The following is a 20,622-nucleotide window of genomic DNA, read 5'->3' on the forward strand; positions in this document are numbered from 1 at the left end:
GTGCAGCGCTCCCACCCCGGCGGCGGCGGCGGCACGATGCCCTTTGACTTCAGGAGGTGAGTGTGGCGACCCCGGCCAGCCGGGAGCCCCCTCCGCGGGCAGAGGGGTCACCCCGGCACGCCGTGGACCCCTCCCGCCTTGCACGCAAAAGCAGTCCCCCGCCCTGTCCATGCCTAGGCAGGCCCTCACGGACCCCTGCCGCGCACGAAGCCAGCCAGAGCCTCGGAGGCCCCCCTCGTGCAGTGGGAGACGAACCCACCCGTCTTCCCTCCTCCGAGCCCGGTCACCACCCTGCCTCGACACTTTGCATTCCTCTCCCCCCAAAATGGGAATCACATCTTCACCCTCCCCCCCAGATAGGAACAAACCAGCATCTCCCTCCTCCCTTTACTGAGTCTCCTTTAGTGGACCCCAGCCTAGCTGACAGGTAGGGCCAGGGCACCTCGAAAGAGCCCCAGGGATCTGCAAGGGTCTGCGGCCCCATATCCAGCCTGGCAACAGCTGGAGGGTTTTGGGTTTCCCACAGTCTGAGGCTCCCCCAGGCTGGGCAGATGAGGAGACCTGTTCCAGTGGAGGCCTGTCCCCTGCCAGCCCTGGCCCTGTGCTTTGGGTGTGGGGGCACCATGGGAACAGGAGGAGGCCTGGGAGCTTTGGGCAGGGCTCTGCAGAGGGGCCAGCAGGGTCTGGCCTTGGCTTTCTGCAGTCACCACAATGGGTCTTTTGTGGGGTCCAGCTGCCTCATGGTGCACATGTGCTGAGCCAGGCAGGCGTTCTGGAACCCTGCCTGGGAAGGGGTCTCCACCAGACATTCCATTGAGGTATGGAGCCCCAGGGGATGCCCTGGCCTGAGGCAGCCACACTGTGGGTGTCTGGCTGGGAAAAAAGTGGGGCTTTAGTGCGGAGGCGGGGATTGGGGGTGGGTGGGAACTGGATTAGAATCCTGGCTCTCCCCCTCCGCTGAGCAGCTTGGTATATTCTAGAAGTTAGGGACATAGGCTGTGGGTTCACACCTCCTCATCGCTGCTCAGCTGGGTGACCTCAGCAAGTGTCTGAGCCCTCTCAATGTCTTGGTTTCACTACCTGAAAATTGGGGCTAAAAATACAGTCCCCACCTGTGAGGACTGAGTGCATGAGACACCCTTAACACAGAGTCTGGCATGGTTTGGAGCTCAGAAGCAGGGCATTAGTGGATGAGGGGTTTCTTCATGAGGTGTTTTCCTCACCCGTAAAATAGGGATTTGGATGCCTATGTCTCAGGAGGGGTTTCTCCCTCCCCTCTTACAGGTGTGGATGAAGTCGGTAAAGTGACAGCCCACCCAGAGAGAAAGGTCCCTAGCCTGCCATGACCCCCATGGTATGGGGGCATGTTGGGGTTAGGCTTAGAGAGGGCATCAGCTTTGGATCTCTTGCTGGCTGACGTGGTTTTCCAGCCTGTCCTGGGCACCAGTGCCATCTGGCAGATGTTTGCCAGCTTCCCGCCCATACTAGGCAGTCCGGAGGCTGACACCAGGGTCCCTGAGACAAGTGCTCACAGACTCAGGGCAATTTTGAACAAGGAAATCCTCTCTGGTGGAATTCAGGGGCAGTCCTAATACCAATAGTTAACGTCCTGCCGTTAACAGCTGGGGTTAGCTCATTGATTCCTGGTTCCTCAAAGTGTCCCCTTCCCCAGGCTGACAATAAAGATTCCTATCCCCCTCCTTTGTCCCCATGTGATTCTGTATGTTCTAGTGATTTTGAGCTCGTTGGAGAAATCACTGCTTTTGGTTATCTTATCCTTTTTCTCTGCACCTCATTGCCCAACCCCCCTCATCATATAGAGGAGGAAGTTGAGACTCCAGGGTCTGATTCCTGGGTCACACATGGCTCCTGACCTGGTGCCCCTTGAGTTGGAGGTTTGAGGGACACGTAATGTAAAGTTAGGAAACAGGTGTGTGTGTGGGGGTTCTTCTAGTCTTAGGTCTTGGAGGGTCCTGCCCATCAACAGCCCTGTATTAGGCATTGATATTTAAAGGGAGAAACGGCCCAGCCCTAAAAGGCCAACCTGAGCCTCCCCAGGCACACTTCAGGTCCAGAGTGCCCAGGTGCCATTGATGCCCCAGCTTAATGAGGTGCTTTAATGAATTCCTTGAGGGCTGGGCTCGTCACTGAATGGTAAGAATGGATTCAACACTTGACATTTGCACCTTGGAGGACAGCCATTTGTGCCCAGCAAACCTGTGCCCTTTAAGATTCATTAACTTCAAGGCTCTGGGTCTTGGGTTCTAAGGAACGTTCTACTGTACCCACGTACCTTCCTCCTCTTTGGTGATCATTCATCAGGCCTTTACCGAGTGTCCACTCCATGCTCAGCCCTCTGCCACATGCCCCACTGTCGGGAGGTGAGTGGCCCATGGCCCAGCTCTCTGGGCACTCCAAGAGGAAAAAGGAAAAGGGCATGATAGGGTCTCAGGAGAGGGGTGTGTGTGAACTGGTGAGCAGGGAGAATCCATTCCTTTGTCACCTGAGAGAGGGAGTTTAATCTTCAATTTAAATCAAAGGGGAGGGAGACTCCACTGAGTAGAAGCTATTTGCCCTAGGCCCTACAATGCATGAGCTGGTGGAGCTGGGATTTGAACTCAGTGCTGTTAGCTCCAAAGCCTTAGCTCTGGGAGAAAAGGGAGAACGGGGAGGGACCTACTGTCAGATCTTTTAAGAATGGTGGGGAATAGAGAGGGGATACTATGATTAGGCCTTCTCCCGCAGTTCAAGGCCAGGGAGAAGACAGACTTCCTGCTTGTGTAGCTCTTTTTAAAGAAAGGACGGGGAAAAATAGCAGCCTCTTGCCCTTCCTTATCAATAATGTTCCTTATTTTCTTACTGCCTGTAGGACCTTGTGCAATTTACTGAGCTCCTGTGTGTTTTCTTGCCTGTAAAATGGGCATGATAACAGTACCCACTGAAGTAGGATTGCTGGGAGAGGAGACAATGTGTGTAAAGCATTTAGATCCCGGTAAATTTTGGCTGCTATTTCACTATTTGTGTCATTTCATTTAAACACTTACCATCTCCTAACATACTATATAATTCACTTTTATTACTCTTATTCTCTTTCTCCCTCCCATTAGGATGTGAGCTCCCAAGGGCAAGAATTTTTATCTGGTTTACTCAAGGTTATATCTCCAGTGCTTAGAATGGTGCTTGGTCCAAACTCACCCCTTGGAAATGCCTCTTTAAGTCTGTCAAGGAAGCCAAAGGCACGGTATAATCTGATATACCACCTCTTCCTTTAGTGGGCAGATTTCAACTCTTGGTGGCTAATTTCGTCTTTGAATTCGCTCTTTCTAAATTGTTTTTGAGAGAGGAGACAGAAGGCAGAGGAGAGATCCTGGGCCCTTAAATGATTACTTGTGTTTGCTTTGCTCCTTTTAAATTGTTTCGTTAGTAATTGGACGTTGCAGTTGTGGAACTGGCCTTGTGACCCAGATCCGTGAGTGTTGTACCCAGTTCCGGCTGGCCTGGGGCCAGTAGCACCTGCCGCCTCCGGCTCAGGAGGCTGTGGCAGCCCCAGCCCAGGATGGGTGAGGGGGGAAGATAACAGCACTGGGCAGTCCCTGTAGCCCATACCCAGGGGAGCCTTGGGCACTCCTTCCAGGGAGGGTGCAGGTGGATGGCTCCCCGGCAATGGCAGCCCCCAAGTAAAAACCCCAAACCTGGGGATTGTCACTACCTTGCCACTGACCAGCTGCACCCTGGGACAGTTGACTTGCTCCCCTGGATCCTCAGTTTCTTTGTTTTAAGGAGGGGATGGTAACCTTTGCTGCTTCACCTGGTAGGGTAGATGTAGGGGTAAGCGCAATGTCCCTGCGATGTAGGGCCAGGTATATAATTTGTGGGCCTGGGTACAAAATGAAACTGTGAAGCCCCTTGTTGTAAATAATTTCTGGCTGATGATAGCAGAGCATTTAGTCATACATAGACCCCTCTGAGCATGAGAATCTGTGACTGCATGGGTCCTATGCAAATAATGCCGACCCTGCTGCTGTGGGTTAGTTTGGCCTCCATTGCTCCTCACTCTGGCCTTCTAAGTGGTCTCTCCCCCTCCAGGAGACCCCAGATCACCTCAGGACCCCTGAGTAAGCTTTTCAAACTTGTTCATGCCCTGGGTTCAGCCTTCAAATGGGTCCCATTGCTCTGAGGATCAAGTCTGAATTCCTTAGTGCCCCAATGGGCACTAAATGTCACACCTTGCTGGATGGGGCCCCTGCAGACCCCGGTAGTCCCCTTACTCCTCACACCAAGCTAAGCTGCAGCCACTATAGGGGGCTCTGAGCACACAGCTAACAATCAATAGACAGGAACTAACATAAATTTCTACCCTGCCTCATTCCGGAAAGAACTCCAGGAAGCTGACAAGAACACGTTCTTTACAAGAAGTTTTTAAAAATATAAATAGACTTAAAAATCAAGGCAAAAAGGAAATAAAGATTTTACTGGAGTGAAAAAAGCAGTATTTTGTGTTTATTGAGCCAGGCACTATTGTGAGGATCTTATATGTACCAACTGGTATGATTCCCCCAGCAGCCCTACAAGGCAGGCAGTGTTGTCCCATTTTACAGATGAGCCAGTTGAGGTGGGGCAGAGTTAAGGAACATGGCCCATCAGCACAAGGAGCTGGGGTTGGAATGCTGCCAGTTGGCTGCGCAGCTCCACTATGTCCTGTAGGCTCGCCTCTAAAGCTTTTTCTTTTCCATTCACTAAATTCAGAGAGAACTGAAAACTCTTCTAATTGGATTTATTGACTTTCTCTTCACTAATCCTTACCCAACAGTGCTCATTAAGAAGCTTAAAACCTTTCTTTTTTCTTTTTTCTTTTTTTTAACTAGCCACATGTAGTCTGGCACCTGATTCTGAAATTGTCTTTAACTAAAGACCCCTCCCCACCTTCCCGCCCACCACCAACTTATAGCATCTCACTCTAGAGGGTCCAGATTTTCTCACCTGGCCGCTGGGGCTTTTTAGCTTACAGCATGTGTTTACCTGCTCATCTGGACATGGAATGAGATGGAAAATCACTCTGCCCAGGGCAATTTGGATTCCTGTCTATGATACCGTAGTAGTTTGAAACAGGGCTTTAGGCAGCCCTGTTGAGTTCCATTCCCCATCTGGTAATCCTTTCATATTTTATTTTGGAATTGCTCCTAGGCAGTTTTCATCAGGCATGGGAGAGCAGGCAGGGTGTGAAGAGGGCATTTGGGGTGAAGTTTACCTAGTACCTCTAGATCAGTGAACCTCAACCTCCCTGTACAGTGGAATCACTTGAGTTTTAAAAATCCCCAAGCAACCTGCAACGCAGGCCCAGTAATCAGGATCTGAGGGTGGGTCCCAGGCATCAGTATTTTTTAAAGTCCCCCACGTGATTCTAGTGCACAACCAGGACTGAGAGGGAATGCTCTAATTTGGGAATACCAGTAGCAAGCAGGGCTGAGATCACCAGGGAAGCCAGGTGGTGGAGTAGAGTCTTGAAGGGAAGGCCAGGGAGTGAAGTTGTGGTCCCACCTGTCACTTGACAGACGTGCCATGACCTTCGGCAAGTCTGTTACCTGATAAAGTGGATGATAGGGGTCTTACCTTTCTATTCATATCCTTGCTCTTCAGAGGGTGGTCCCCAGACCGGTAGCTTCAGCCTCATCTGGGACCTTGTTGGAAATTCAGAATCTCAGTGCCCACCCTCAATCTGAATCTGTATTTTAACAAGATCCTGAGGTGATTCATACACATGTTAAAATTTACAAAGCTCTGCTGTGTGTGATTGACTTGACTTGGCATCCCCCAGTCTCTGCTCCTCCATACAACAGTGGCTGCCTTACTAAAGGCCCTGACAAGTCCTGCACAGAAGAAACTGGAGTCACTTGGTTCAGCCCAACTTTTGCCAAATGTATAGTCTAAGACACCTTGTTGTTTATGGAGCACCTAGTACCATTTCTTAGAACACAGTTTGGGAAATACAACCCTAATTGATCCTTTAGGGAAGTGGTAATTAGCCTAACTGTTGTCAACTTTAACTTTTAGGTTTATTAACTTAATTACATTGGTTGTATATGTGGGAAAAGTACAGGACAGAGAAAACCCTCCAACACTGCTATGTATTGTTTTTTTTAAAACTCAGAGTTCCCTATTCTGCCAAGAGACAGGGGACATGTAGGGTCCTTTACAAATATCTTCTCAACCTTTGAGTGGGCATTGTTATTCCTAGGAAATGTCTAGGAATGTTTTATGTCTAGGAAAATTGACCCTTAGAGATGCTGGGTTACACAGCTGGTGCATCAAGGAGCTCCTGCCCTTGAACATCAGCCTTCCTCCCGGAGCTTGCCTGGCTGCACAGTCGGACTGGAAGCAAGATCCGTGTGAAATGGACTAACTGTTCTGTTTATCCAAAAGGTGGAAACTCTATTCAAGAAGAGAGGCCTGGCTGTAATTAAACTTAAGTATAGTCACAGATCTCTGAAACGTTGGGTATTAGTGTTGCATTAGCCCGTCTATAACATTAACGTTTTTTTCTCACATTCTGGTCTAGGTCTTGAATCTCTCTGGAGGAGGAGAGGATGTAATGTTAGTCTTATAACTACCTCATGGTTTTTAAGCTTATATGTTGAACACTGTTCTGGGAACCTCATTGGACTTAAAATCACACTGGCCTTATGAGATAGATACTATTATTAGTACTTTATTTTCTTTGTTTTATTTTTTTCCAATTAGCATACAGTGAAATTGATTTTTTTTTTTTTTGGCGTACTCTTCTATGAAATTTAAGACATGTTTGTCATGTAATCAGCACCACCATCCAGATACAAAACAGCTCCATCACCCAAAAAAACTCTCTCATGCTATCACTTCATAGTCACACCATTAATTCTTTTTTTTTTTCCAGCAGCTGGTCAGTAGGGGGATTGAACTCTTGACCTTGGTGTTAGAACACCTCACTCTAATCAACTGAGCTAACTGGTCAGCCCCTAAATTATTTTTTTTTAATGTGGTAATAACACCTAACATGGGATCTACCCTCTTTACAAATTTTTATACGCACAATATGGTGTTGTTAACTACAGGTACTAGTTTGTACAGCAGATCTCTAGAACTTACTCATCTTGTGTAACTGAAACTTTATACCTGTTGAACAGTTCCTCATTTTCCCTTCCCCCCAGCCCCTAGCAACTACCATTCTATTCTCTGCTTCTATGAGTGCTTATTTTAGATACTTCATATAAGTGGAATCCTACATTTTTTGTCTTTCTGTGTCTGGCTTATTTTACTTATAATGTTTTCCATATTTTTTTTAAGGCTGAATCATATTCCATTGTGTATATATACCACATTTTCTTTTCTTTCTTTCTTTTTTTTTTTTATAAAGATGACCGGTAAGGGGATCTTAACCCTTGACTTGGTGTTATCAGCACCGCACTCTCCCGAGTGAGCCACGGGCCAGCCCTATACCACATTTTCTTTATCCATTCATCCGCTGATGGACATTTGGGTTGTTTCTACATCTTGGTTTTTGTGAATAATGCTGCAGTGATCATGGGAGTGCAGACAACTCTTTGAGTTCCTGATTTCAATTCTTTTGGATAAATACCCAGAATTAGGATTGCTGGATCATATGGTAATTGTATTTTTAATTTTTTTGAGGAACCTCTATACTGTTTTCCATAATAGCTGTACTAATTTACATTCCCACCAAGAGTGCACAAGGGTTCCCTTTCTCCACTTCCTCACCCACACTTGTCTTTTGTTTTTCTGACAATAGTCATCTTAACAGGTTCACACCTGTTATGATACTCTGACATATATTTGGTCTTCATCCTGGTCTCCTGACATGTAACTCCTTAAATCCTTAGAACCTCCGAAGTGATGAGTGTCTTTTATATGCCAATGACTAAATAGCTTCAGGATGGGGGCTGGTCACCTGAAAGACCAAGACAGAATTTAAGGGTTGAGACTTTCAGCCCCACCTCCCAAGCTCAGGGGAGAGGAGAAGTTGATTGCCAGTGGTTTAATCAGTGATGCCTGTGTAATGAAGCCTCCACAAAAACCTGGGAAGGACTGGGTTTGGCGAGCTTCCAGACAGCTGAACACGTGGAGGTTCCTGGAGGGTGGTGTGTTCTTCTCCCATCCCTCACCCTATGCATCTCTTCACCTCTATCCTTTACAGTAAACCAGTAAACGTGAGTGTTTCCCTGAGTTCTGTGAGCAGCTTTAGCAAATTAAATGAACCTAAGGAGGAGATCGTGGGAACCTTGATTTATAGCTGGTCAATCAGAAGTTCCAGGGGCCTTGACTTGGGACAGGCATCTGAAGTGGGGGGCAGTCTTGAGGACTGAGCCCTTAATCTGTGGAACCTGATGCTATCTTCAGGTAGCTAGGGTTGGAATTGAGTTGAATTAGAGGACACCCAGCTGGTGTCTGCTGCAGAACTGATTGCTTGCTGGTGGGGAGAAATCCCCACATGTGGTCATCAAAGTCTATCTTCTGTGTTGATTGTTGTGATGCGAGAGAATAGAAAAAACAGTCTGTGTTTTTTTCCTCCCTCACAGAGGTGATATCTCATTGTGGTTTTGATTTGCATTCCTTGATGATTAATGATATTAAGCATCTTGAAATGTATCAAGGGTCTTCAAAAAGTTCATAGAAAGTTTCGTATTATTTTTTAATTCAATTTTTCCACAAACTTTCTGAAGTACTCTCATACATGTTAGCCATTTGTATGTCTTTGGAGAAATGTCTATTCAAGACTTTTGCCCATTTTTAAATTGGGTTGTTTTTTTTGCTATTGAGTTGAAGTTCCTTATATATTTTGGATATTGTGTTAGTCTGTTTTCTGCTGCTATAACAGAACATCACAGATTGGGTAATTTATAAAGAAAAGAGATTTATTTGCTCATGGTTCTTGAGGCTGGGAAGTTCAAGAGCATGGTGCCAGCATCTGGTAAGGGTCACCTCATGGTGGAAGGGTGGAAGGCAGAAGCAAATGCATGAGACAGAGAGTAAAGGGGACCAAAATCCTGTGCCAGGCTGTGCTGTGACAACAACAGTGCCCAAAATGGTCACCGTTCATCAAATGCCAGGCTAACGGCTTTTTGTGGCTTCCCTCAGTTCATGCTCAAGTTGGGTAGAAACCATTTCCGTTCACATGATGAAGAGGCCGGGGTACAGAGAGGGGACAGGGCTTGCTCAGGGTGACACAAACAGCAGGTGATGCAGCTAAGACTCGAGTGCTTGCCTGTGATGCCACAGCTGGCTTTCTTAACCACAGCTTCATGCCCCAGGAGGGGAGAGTTATCACCTTGATTTTCTTTTTTTTTTTTCATAGCCTTGATTTTCTTATGTTTACAGTTTGTTGCCATGGAAGCCTTTGAGGGGGGGAGTCTGGGTCGCTGGAGAGGAGGCCAGGATGGGTGATAATTTCCTGTCACCATGCGCATCTGTCATAGCCTTGATTTTCTTATGTTTACAGTTTGTTGCCATGGAAGCCTTTGAGGGGGGGGTCTGGGTCGCTGGAGAGGAGGCCAGGATGGGTGATAATTTCCTGTCACCATGCGCATCTGTGGGCAGGAGATTACTGCTGAGCCCCTGTTGGGGAGAGGGATGCAGCGCTTCCTGTGGTCAGTGGGTGGGGCTGGTCCTCCTGCCAGAGAAAGCTCTGGCCACCCCCTGGACCCCCCATCAACAGGCCAGGAACAGGCTGGGGTGGTGGGGTCATTTGTTCATTGAACATTTATTGAGGGCCTACTGTGCACCAGGTTTTATTTTAGAAGCTGGGGACATAGTACTGAGCTAAACAGACAACCTCTGCCCTCTTCGACTTTGTGAGACTTATGGTTTAGTTCTGGTATTTTGCTTCTGTTTCTCTCTTTTTTAATTAAATACCCTTTTTCGTTTTGGAATAATTTAGATGTACAGAAAAGTTGTCAAGATAGTATGGATATCCCATATCCATTCCACTGTGGTTCCCACCTTACATTACACATTTGTCACAACCAAGTAGCTGACATTATCATTATCATTATCATTATTATTATCTAAACTCTAGACTTTATTTGGATTTACTCATTTTCCAGTAATGTTCTTTCAGTGCTCCAGGATCTAATCCAAGATCCCACCTTACATTCAGTGGTCGTGTCTCGCCAGTCTCCCCTGGTTGGGGACAGTTTCTCAGTCCTTGTGGTTCATGACCGTGGCAGTCTTGAAGAGGACTGTCCAGGCATCCTATAGAATGTCCTCCAATCTGGGTTTGTGTGAGGGTTTCTCATGAGGGGACGGGGTTGTGAGTTTTGGGGAAGTATCCCCAGAGCGATGCCCTTCTCAGCGCATCCCATCAGGGGTACACGACGTCAACGTGACCTCGCTCGTGATTCTGGCCTTCAGCACTGGGTTAAGGCTGAGTATAACTCCTCATTTGGGTTGGTCTTTCTTTCCCCTCCTCCCATCACGGTAAACTGACCCTCCTGGAGAGAAGTGGACAACCAGCGTCCAGAATCCCTTGTGTGACATCATATGACTTAGCCTTGCGTCTTTCTGCTCAGTCTCTGCAGGACCCACAGCAGCAAGCACCTTGGATCACTTCTGAGCCCTGCAGTGTAAAACGGGGGTGGGAGAAAGGACCTTGTAAGGACCGATTGTCTTCCCTGCCCCCACCCTGCTCCCTGTGCCAGGCAGATGTCAGGAAGCTTATAGTTGTCTCATTTCACCTTCATTACAAACCTGCAGGGTAGGAGGTACTGTTGCATCCTGGGGTGGGGAGGAGGCAGAGCTGAGCTTATAGCCGATCTGTCCCACACTCCGCAATCTTTCCGTTATACCCTGTGCCCTCTGTAAAAAGAGCCAGTAGTTGGGCCGGCCCGTGGCTCACTTGGTAGAGTGCGGTGCTGATAACACCAAGGCCCCGGGTTCGGATCCCATATAGGGATGGCTGGTTCGCTCACTGGCTGAGCGTGGTGATGACAACACCAAGTCAAGGGTTAAGATCCCCTTACCGGTCATCTTGTTAAAAAAAAAAAAAAAAAAAAAAAAAAAAAAAAAAAAAAGCCAGTAGTGAGGGCTGTAGGGGCCATGTCATAAGAGAAACCGTGAGAAGACGAGGAATATTTTGGAACTGTTTTAAGGGGTGGCCATGAGACTTGTAGAGTCTTTTAGGCCCCTTACAGTAGACAGGGTGGTTGGCCTGTCCTGAGCTCATTCCTGTGAATTTAGGAGGTGGCTATTTGCTCCTGATGAGAAATCGCCCCACCTTTCTGTACTAGCTGAAATCTCACCCACCCTCTGCAGCCAGTCTCAAACATCTCCTCAAAGCAGCCATCCCAGTTCTTTCGGGGTGGCTGATGCCCCTCCCCCTGTGCTTTCCTACAGCTCCTGTCTCCACCTGGCTCTGTGCCAAGAGCCTCATTGCTGCCTTCCTGCCTTACTTGCAGGGCCTAGGGCTGTAGCAATGGCACAGTTGTGCTGTGTCCTGCAGGACCTGGCTCGGGGACTGACACATAATCAGGGCATGGTAGTTCCTGGGTGATGTGCTTAGCAGAGGCTACATGACATTGTGACAGAGCTAGGGCTTTGCCCATCTGACAGTCCTGGGTGCAAGTCTCAGCTTCACTACTTTATTATTATTATTATTATTATTATTATTTATTACATTCAAAGATGTTGTGGAGCAGGTGGGGTGGAGGGGGAGAGCAGAAGGGGGAGGGGGATAGGGTGGGAGGATGAAGAAGAGGATGGGGGCATGGTCAGTTTCATGACTTCTTGGTGTGTGACCTTGAGCAAGATGCTCTACCCCTCTGGTTCCTCAGTTGCCTCATTGAAAGATAAGCCTAATAATAAATGGCATCTCACTCCCAGGACTGTGGTGAGGATCGAATGAGTTTGTCTCTGTAAAGCCTTTAGGACTGTGCCTGGCATCTATTAGGTGCTTGGTACTTATTTTTTATAGGAAAAAGCACCAGGATACCTGGGCTGTCATAGAAGATTAATGGGAGGGCAGGAAATTGAACTAGAGAAGCTTCCTTTGTATTAGCTGAACTCATCCTATAAACAACCTGAAAATCTCAGTGTTGCAGAGCAACACAAGGTCAGTTTTTGCTCGTATAGAGTCACAACAGAAGGTGTGATGTCCTGCTTCCCCTGGTACTCAGAGACCATGGTTCCTTCCATCTGATGGCTCTGCCCACTGCAGGGTATGTTGAATCCTCTCCTTGGCCTGTGGTGACAGGCAGAGAAAGGGAGGATGGAGAAGGTCAAATGGTGGGTCAGGATGTGGCGCCAGCACTTCAGCTCACATTCCTTTGTCCAGAACTCAGGGACCTGGCCACACCTAACGATGGTGGGTCAGGATGTGGCTGGCGCCAGCACTTCAGCTCACATTCCTTTGTCCAGAACTCAGGGACCTGGCCACACCTAACTGCAGGAGCAGTCAGGAAATATGATCCAGTGTGCCCAGGAGGACAAGAAAAGAATAGGTTTTAATGAGCCCATAACTGTCTCTGCCATGGTAACTTAAGTCAGTATTTTTCAACCTTCCACCATTCTGGTAGCATCTTCATAAGTTTTTGGCATATTCATAAACAACATGTGTTATTTACTTAATTTTTCTTTAAATTACTTAGTTTTTCAATTTAAAACTTTTATTGATGAAAGGTAACTTTATAACATCTTTGAAAATGGAAAAGCAATATCACTTTCCATAAATAGATACAAATAATTACAATGTTGTTCAGTTCTAACTAGCTAGTGGTGCCTGCTGTGTTGCTGGGTCTGTTACAAAGGAGATATTAGCAAGTGCCAGAGATAGGAGGTGTTGAAGATGGGGTAGTACCACCTTGATACTGTCATTGATGTTCTTGGAATACTCAAAAGAGAGCTGAACGGGGAGTGTCCTGTCTGTGAGTTCTAACATCACTTAACTGCCAGGTCCCCATATTGCTTGAAGTCAGGTCCCACCGGTGGCACGGGTGCCACACTTCGGGAAATGCTGGTTTAGGGGACAGCCAATACACAAGTTGTGTGCAGACAAATCCAAAATTTGCTGCAGGGAGACGTGGATGAAAGTCACCCTTTAACCTTGTAGCCATCAGTGTTCGAAGGACTTTACAGTTTGCAAATTTTAGCACCTTGATCTGTGAGGCAGGAATGCATGGTGTCACTTTACCAGTGGGAAAAGTGAGGCCCAGAGCAGGGCATGATCCCCTCAGGGCCACACAGCAGACTTGAGTGCTCTATCCACTGTCCCAGCTACCTTTGGTTGGAGAAGACTTCCTAATATAGGTATATCTGTGGCTGGGCAGGGGTCCTGTGTTTATGCTGCTTTCTTACCTCTCTGTCCCTGTCACCTGCCTTGTATATGTGGCTGTGTTTGCAGGAGCTGGTAAATCAGAAGGCAGCCCTGGGCATGCTTGGGAACTTGTCACCCATTCACTGGCCCAGTGGGTGACACAAGTGTTGTCTGGTGACAGCATTGGTGGGTGCTGTCCCCTGGAGAACTGCTTAGCCATGTGCTGTTGAAGGGGGGCCTCCCTGTAGGTCCTGGCATGTCTTTCTGACATTGTTTCATGCTCTTGACTGCAGGGCAATTAGTTCACAGGGCAGAGTAGTCTTGCTTCCTCCCCTGCTCCTAATTCACCTCCCACCCACCCGAAGTTATAACCACATGCACCAAGCCCCACCCAATGAAAACATGCAGGGTGCTGGGGATCTCCCAGCAGCAAGGTGTTCTTATTCCCATTTTGGGGGTGAGGAGATTGAGGCCCAGGCAAATGGAGCTCCTTTGTTCCTTCCTTCCATCACCCAAAGATTTATTCCGGGGATTCTGGGGAAAACAAGCCTAACATTGTCTTCACTTTCGTGGTGATTCCAGGCTGTTGGGGAGGTGGGCAGAACAGCAGTGAACAAATGCTTGCACGAGTGGTTGTTTTCCACTGTGGTGAGTACTGGGAGGAAAGGAAAAGCAGATGGGAAGATAAAGAGTTCATAGAGAAGGAGCTAACTGGGTTAGCTTGGCTAACGAGTACTTTTCCTCATAAAAGGCCTTCCCACACTGCCTCTTCAATCTAATTTAGGTTGCCCACCACCCCTTCCCTGGCTGCATCTTTTTGTCACACCTGGCCAGGTCCCTCAGGTCACTGAGCACAGTTACTTACACAGATGCATTGATTCACTGCAGTTTGTTGTTTTCCATCTGTCTGCCTTGACGGAGTCTAAGCTCTTAAGGGCAGGGACCATATCTATGTGTTTATCCCAGGTCCTGGTGCTGAGTCCAGGTCTGCACACAGTGGATGCTCAGGAAATGTTTACTGAGTGAAGGAGGGAGAGAGGCGGGGGGAAGGGGCTGGCTGAGACAGAACCAGAACCCAGGTCTGTGACTGTGGGAACCACGCTCCCTCACCTCACACCTCCCACGAAGTGGCTCTGAACCCCAAGAAAGATCCCCCACAATGTGGCAGAGGGGTCCACTGCCACTGAGATTGGACTTTCTTGCCATATCTCTTCTTTTGGAAGATGTTTCCCGTTTTCTCCTAAGTGTGTAAACACACCTGAAAGGATTTATTTTAACTGTGTCCAGAGGAATTAGGAAGTTAGACATTGCTCATGCCCTACCCAGAGGAGGAGCGGGTGACTCGCTACCTGTCCTGGGGAGGCCACCAGGTATACCCCCTCCTGCCACCCCCATCCCCACTAGCTCCCCTTGCTTGAATCTGTGTAAGGGCAGTCGGGAGGGAGAGGACACCTGGCATTCCATCGCTACCTGTCCTGGGGAGGCCACCAGGTATACCCCCTCCTGCCACCCCCATCCCCAATAGCTCCCCTTGCTTGAATCTGTGTAAGGGCAGTCGGGAGGGAGAGGACACCTGGCATTCCACCCTCACCCCAGCCTGGGGGTTAGGCTTAATTGTTTCCATTTTGAGAAGGGGTCTCAGAAGTTGAGGGGCTGGCTCAGAGTCACACAGCTGGCAAAGTAACAGAGCCAAGCCCTAATTCAAGATTCTCCTACCCCCAGAAAAGTGAAGCTTTCTGTTAGATTACCTGACCCTGGAAATCCAAGTTGCCTGTTTGAGTTAAGCAGCTGTGCTCTGTCTAGTAAACTGGCAGGTTTCCCTAATCACCTGGGGCCCTGTGCTGCCTGCCCCTGGAGAGTCTGATTCAGTTGGCCTGGGAATTTGCATCTTTCATAGGTGTTCTCAGCAATTTCTTAGGATCAAGCAAGCTGGGGAAATCCTGTGTAAGGGTTTCCCATTATGATTCAAATGTAACTCTGGAACTGGGTACCACAAATCTTCATTAACTTAGTAATGACCATCACAAAAGCAACTGATGGGACCTAAGAGTTTAGAAATCCCTTAGAATGTGTGTGTGACGATTGTTTTCTCTGCCAGTGAGGAAACAGAGGTTCAGGGGGTTTGAGTGACAGCTGGAAAGGGACCACAGGAACACACCTCTTCCGAATTTGCATCCCATACATTTCCTAGTTTACTGCAGGAGTCAGTTGTCTCTTGGTGAGTGTTAGGTCCTCAGATCCCTCCCAGTGACACGACACTGCTGTGGGTTTTGACTCCCCTCAGTCCCTGGTGCATAGCACAAGACCTGTCCAGTATTGTTCTGCATTCAGGTGTTTCTGGAAGGAGAGAGGAAAGGAGCTGCAGGTGCTAGACAGCTGAGGGCTGCAGGTGATAGCAGAAGTACAAACATTCGTTGAGCATCTCCTGGGTATCAGGAATAGTGCTACATAATATAAATACGTCATCTTATTCAGTTCTCATAACAAACCCGTGAAGTAGGGGCTTTTACTTCCCCCATTTCACGTGTGAGGAAACCGAGGTGGAGTGGTTCATCCTGGTGTTGGTATGTGTTGAGGTACTGGGCTGACTAGAATCAGTAAGTGAAGGAGCTGGAGGGGCCCTGAGGTGGGTTAAGCCAGCCCCCTCATTTTGGAGTGAAGGAACCAAGGTTCTGAAAGCTGAAGAGTCCTGCCCAAATTTACCCAGCAAGCCGGGTGGCAGGAGCTGGTTCCGGCTTCTGGGCCTGCCTGACTTTCCCCAACTCAGCTTCAGTTGGCCAAGCAGCAAAACTGGGTCACACTTGAAGCCAGGTGGTTTGTCAGCACTGAGTTAACCCTGAGTCAAAGGAGGGCATGAGAAGGTTTGCCCACCCACCTCCTCCCCGCCCTGCCCCACCCCACCCTTCCCTGCCCCAGGTCAGGCCCCTCCAAGTGGGGCCACATGGGCACGTCACCCCACTTGGATCTCCTCCTGCTCCTCACTCACCGGAGCATGACAAATCAGCCACCCAGGACTCAGCTTGTTCTGGAGCCACTGTTCTGTGCTGCCAGGTAGACCTGGGACAGCTGGGCAGAGGGCTCGGGTGGGTAGAGGGTGGTGGGGCACAGTGAAGTATGGAGAGAACCCAGGGCTTTGGACTGTGGTGGACCTGGGCGTCCACCCTGACTCTCTCATCCACTCTCTGTGTGTCCTTGGGCAGCTTGCTTCACCTCTCTGAGCCTGTTTTCTGGGGATGTAACCCTGCCCCTCAGGGTTGCTCTGCAGAGTCAGTGAGAGAACCCTGGCTCGCAGTAGGTCCTAACTCAGTGTCAGGGCCATTCTTCTTTTCATCTCCCATTTATGAAACTTCCTGACAGACTTGATCTTCTAAAGCAGAGGTTGCAAACTGGTAGCAGTGTGTTTGAATTTTGCCCACAGATGTGATTATTTGTTCCTTACATTAAAAAAAAGAAATTGAATTAAGTGCTAGAACTTCTGAATGAGAACATTGGATTTCCAATGCCTCTGGGAAAAACGGGCATCACTGTCCAAACAGCAGCCACTGTTGTGGCTGAGGAGTGGCCACCCCCTGTAGAGGGGCACACACTCTCCAGCCGCCCACTGCTTCTTGTTGCCTCACACCCAGCCTGCTTCATTTATGAGACTGGCAACCTCGTCCTTAAGGGGCCAGCTTTAAGGGAGCGGGGATCTGAGGTAAGATGGGCCACAGGTGAAAGTTGGGCTGGGTAGGGCTCTGGGACCCTAAAAGTGGGGAGACGTGAAGGATCAGAGGCCCAGGGTCCAGATGGGGAGGTGGGGATTGTCATTTCAGTGGCTCTAGATACCTTGAAGATCTCTCTGAAACAGGACAGTCTTAAAACCGAATTGATTCGACCCAATAGAGCAGTGGTTGTAAAGAGCCCAGATTCCTTAGACAGACTCCCTGGGTAAAAGTGTTCCATTTACCAGCTCTGTGACTTTGGATGTGTTAGTAAACTTCTCTGTGCCTCACTTTTCTCATGTGAAAAATGAGAATAATGGGTTGTTAATACATGTGCCCAACATATGGTAAGTGCCCCTTAAATGTCAGTGGCTAATATGATTCCATTCCTAAATAGATTTGCCCAAGATCTTCATTAAGAGATGATCTCTAAAGGTTCCTGGAGAGATCGGCCTGTGTGTAGAAATCCTAAGCAGAGACCAGTGTCATTAAGTCTATGCCTGCCAGTAAGTTAACCAGCTGATAAGAAACTGCTGGAGAATCAGGTGTATTGTCACATTTGATTGGGGGGGAGGGTAGCATTTTTTTGTGCCTCCGCTTTAGCCCTGTGCTTAAAAGACTCCATCAAGCCCAGCCCATGGGAAAGGGTAGAAATGAAGACAGTGAGGCCCAGAGGCAGTCTTTAATTTTCCAAAATGCAGATGTGGTCTGCCCAGGTGCCCTTTGTCAGCTGTTAAACCTTCAGGACCTGGTTTTTGCTGGCTGATGTCAAACCAAAGAGGCCTCTTAACCTCTAACCCAGACTATTTCCTCATAGGGTCTTCTGATGGACCTCGTGCCAACAGTGGACACCAGGGACTCAGGCAGAGATGTCTGCCTCTGAAAGGAGCCAGTGGCCTTTGGGAGATGACAGAGAACCATGGTTACGAGCTTGGTCTCCAAAGCCCCCCTAGGCTGTCAGCACTATGAGAGCAGAGACTAGTTCTGCCTGTTCACTGCTGGATGCCAAGGGCCTAGGACAGTACCAGGCATACTGAAGGCTCAAAAAAAGTGTCAAAGATGAATGAGCAGAGTCTCCCTGGGATTGAACTCAGCTCTGCTACTTGCAGGCTCAGTTGCTAGCAATTTACTACATTGTCAGTGGGGATGGTAATACAAGTTGAGCACCCCTAATCCAAAAATCTGAAATCCAGAAATGCTTCAAAATCTGAAAATTTGAGTGCGAACATGACACTCAAAGGAAATGCTCATGGGAGCATTTTGGATTTTTGGATTGGGGATGCCCAACCAGTATGTATTCTGCAAATATTCCAAAATTCAAGAAAATCTGAAATGCAAAACGTTTCTGGTCCCAAGCATTTCAGATAAGGGATACACCTGTAGCACATTGCTCCTGAAGACAGTAGAATTTCAATGAGATAAACACGTGTAAATTACTTGGCATGGCACCCAGCCATAGTAAATGCTTAGTACGTGTGGCTGTGGTCATCACCTGATTTACACAAGTGTTTCTGTGTTTGGACCTTGATACAGGCTCCTACATGGGACTCTGGCCCTGTGGGTGATAGTGTTACAACTGGCCTTTTGGAATATTTATCTGATTCCCAAACAAGTAATAGCCCAGAAGAGAGAGCACCTCTGGGGAGAGCCACTGCTGTTTGTCAAAGTGCCTGTGCATACTTATGTATGTATAAGTGTGCATGTAAGTGTACATATGGGTGTGTCCATGTGAAAAGCTGTGTGTTCTCATGTCTTTGCTGCAGGCCTACAAGGTGACCATCAGTGCCCCAGCCAGTGTCACTCCATGAGGCTCTCCAGTGTGGGGACATGGGATGTGAACTTTGTGTCTACCCTCTCACCCGGCTTAACCAGTTTGCCATGTGTTGTTGTTGCCTGGAAGGCTGTTGTGCAGAAGATACAATATGATATGAATGTGCCCTGGTCCCAGCAGCCTCAGTGACTTGTGAGCGGCTCTGGGGTCTGCCCCTGCCTCAGGGAGAAGCAGCTAAAGGAGTCATGGCTGTAGCTCCTACTGTTCTGTATGCTGGCTTTCAGAAGTCCCTTTATACCCCCAAGGGCTCCTGAGGTGGTGGAGGTGGAGGTAGAGAATCTGGTCCGGCCTGCCCAGAGGTATAGTCCACAGTGGAGCCTTCTGCCAGGTGCCTCTTGGCTCTCTTCAGAAACGTATCTAGCATTTCCCTCACTTGATCCCCAGCAGCAGCCCTGTGGGAAGGAGTCGCCCATTTCACAGATGGGGAAATTGAGGCTTATGGAGTCAGTTTGCCCAACTGGCTGGGGGCAATTTGCTGATTAAAATGCAGATTCCCACAGCTCCACCTGGAGATAATGATATGGGGAATCAGGGCCAGGGCCTGTGTATTTTAAGCAATCTCTCTGGGAAGTTATAATGATCAGAAGAGTGGGAAACACAAGTGAGAACTCTGAGTCTCCCAGACCCGGGATTGTGCCCTAGCCCTGCTCAGATTTGCTCAGTTGGGGCAAATCACATCACCTCTCTGGGCTTCCTTCAGAGGGTGCGGGTGCCCACCACCTCCCCTGAGTGGCATTTCCCAGAACACCAGGACACACCAAGAGGCAGGGATGGTGACGCTGGCTTCTTGGAGGGTGGTGGGGGCAGGAGAGGAAGCACATCCACCTGCATCCCATAGCTGGTCTGGATCCAAAGAACACAGCCCCAGACATGCCTCCACCCTGCACTTCTCTGCTGATGGCTTGCCTAGGCCAAAAGTTCCATCCAGAGCACTTCTGCTGACATGGTCTCCATTCTCGCTGGCACCTTGTTGGCTCATTTGTTCATTCATTCATCTGAGTAACAGTTATCTGTTGAGCACCTACCGTGTGCCACACACTGTGCTGAAGCTGGGGTATCAAGCTGACCAGCAGGAACACGATACCCCCGCTCAGGGAGCTCACACTTCAACAGGCAAATGGACAGTTACATGACTGAGAGTTTTCTGAGCAGGAATATCCAGGGAACTCTGGGGACATTGTGACCCAGCTTTGTGTAGGATTCAAGGAGGCCTCCCCATGATGCTCACCCTGAGAGCCTAGTGACAAGCAGAACTGGCTACGTGCTGGGACAAGGGGTCCAGGCCTGTGCAGAGGCAAAGTCAGGAGTGAACTGTGTGCACGTGGTGAACTGACTAGAGAGTGCACCAGGGAGGCAGAATATTCTGGGTGCGGTGGGGAAGGTGCCCTCGATCCTCCACACAGCGAGCACAGGTTTTGTACAGGGGCACCAGGTTCCGCATTGTGGTGTGGACAGCCTGCCCAGGTGGCACAGTGGAGACTAGCTGGGGAGCAGCCTGGTGGGGACCAGGCCCACAGCTGCTGGCTCTGTGGTGTCCAGTCTTTTTGCCAAGAGGCCTCTTTGATTCACATTTTCCCCATTGACTTGATGTTTTGGAAATGTTGACCTTCAATTCATAAAATGTCCTTATTAAATTGTAAGCCACATCCCATTCAATTAAAAAAAGAATGACGGGTGACTCAGTTCGTGGCCTCTTGGCAGGAGGGAACCTGGTACGCTTGAGGCCAGAGAAAAGACACATGTCTTATCAGTGATCCCTGTGTCCCCTGGGAGCAGGGGGGGGGGGGGGGGGG

At 48.7% G+C, this 20,622-nt stretch overlaps 1 protein-coding gene across 1 annotated transcript in view; it reads left to right on the plus strand.

Annotated features, from left to right (window-relative positions):
- ERGIC1 (endoplasmic reticulum-golgi intermediate compartment (ERGIC) 1) overlaps positions 1-20,622 on the plus strand; it is a gene marked incomplete at its 3' end in the record, with an annotated part of 136,548 nt that overhangs the window by 40,517 nt on the left and 75,409 nt on the right. The gene's annotated exons all lie outside the window — the stretch shown is intronic.

The sequence above is a fragment of the Galeopterus variegatus genome, unplaced genomic scaffold, assembly GCF_000696425.1.
Source record: "Galeopterus variegatus unplaced genomic scaffold, G_variegatus-3.0.2 Scaffold1885, whole genome shotgun sequence".
Lineage (NCBI taxonomy): Eukaryota > Metazoa > Chordata > Mammalia > Dermoptera > Cynocephalidae > Galeopterus > Galeopterus variegatus.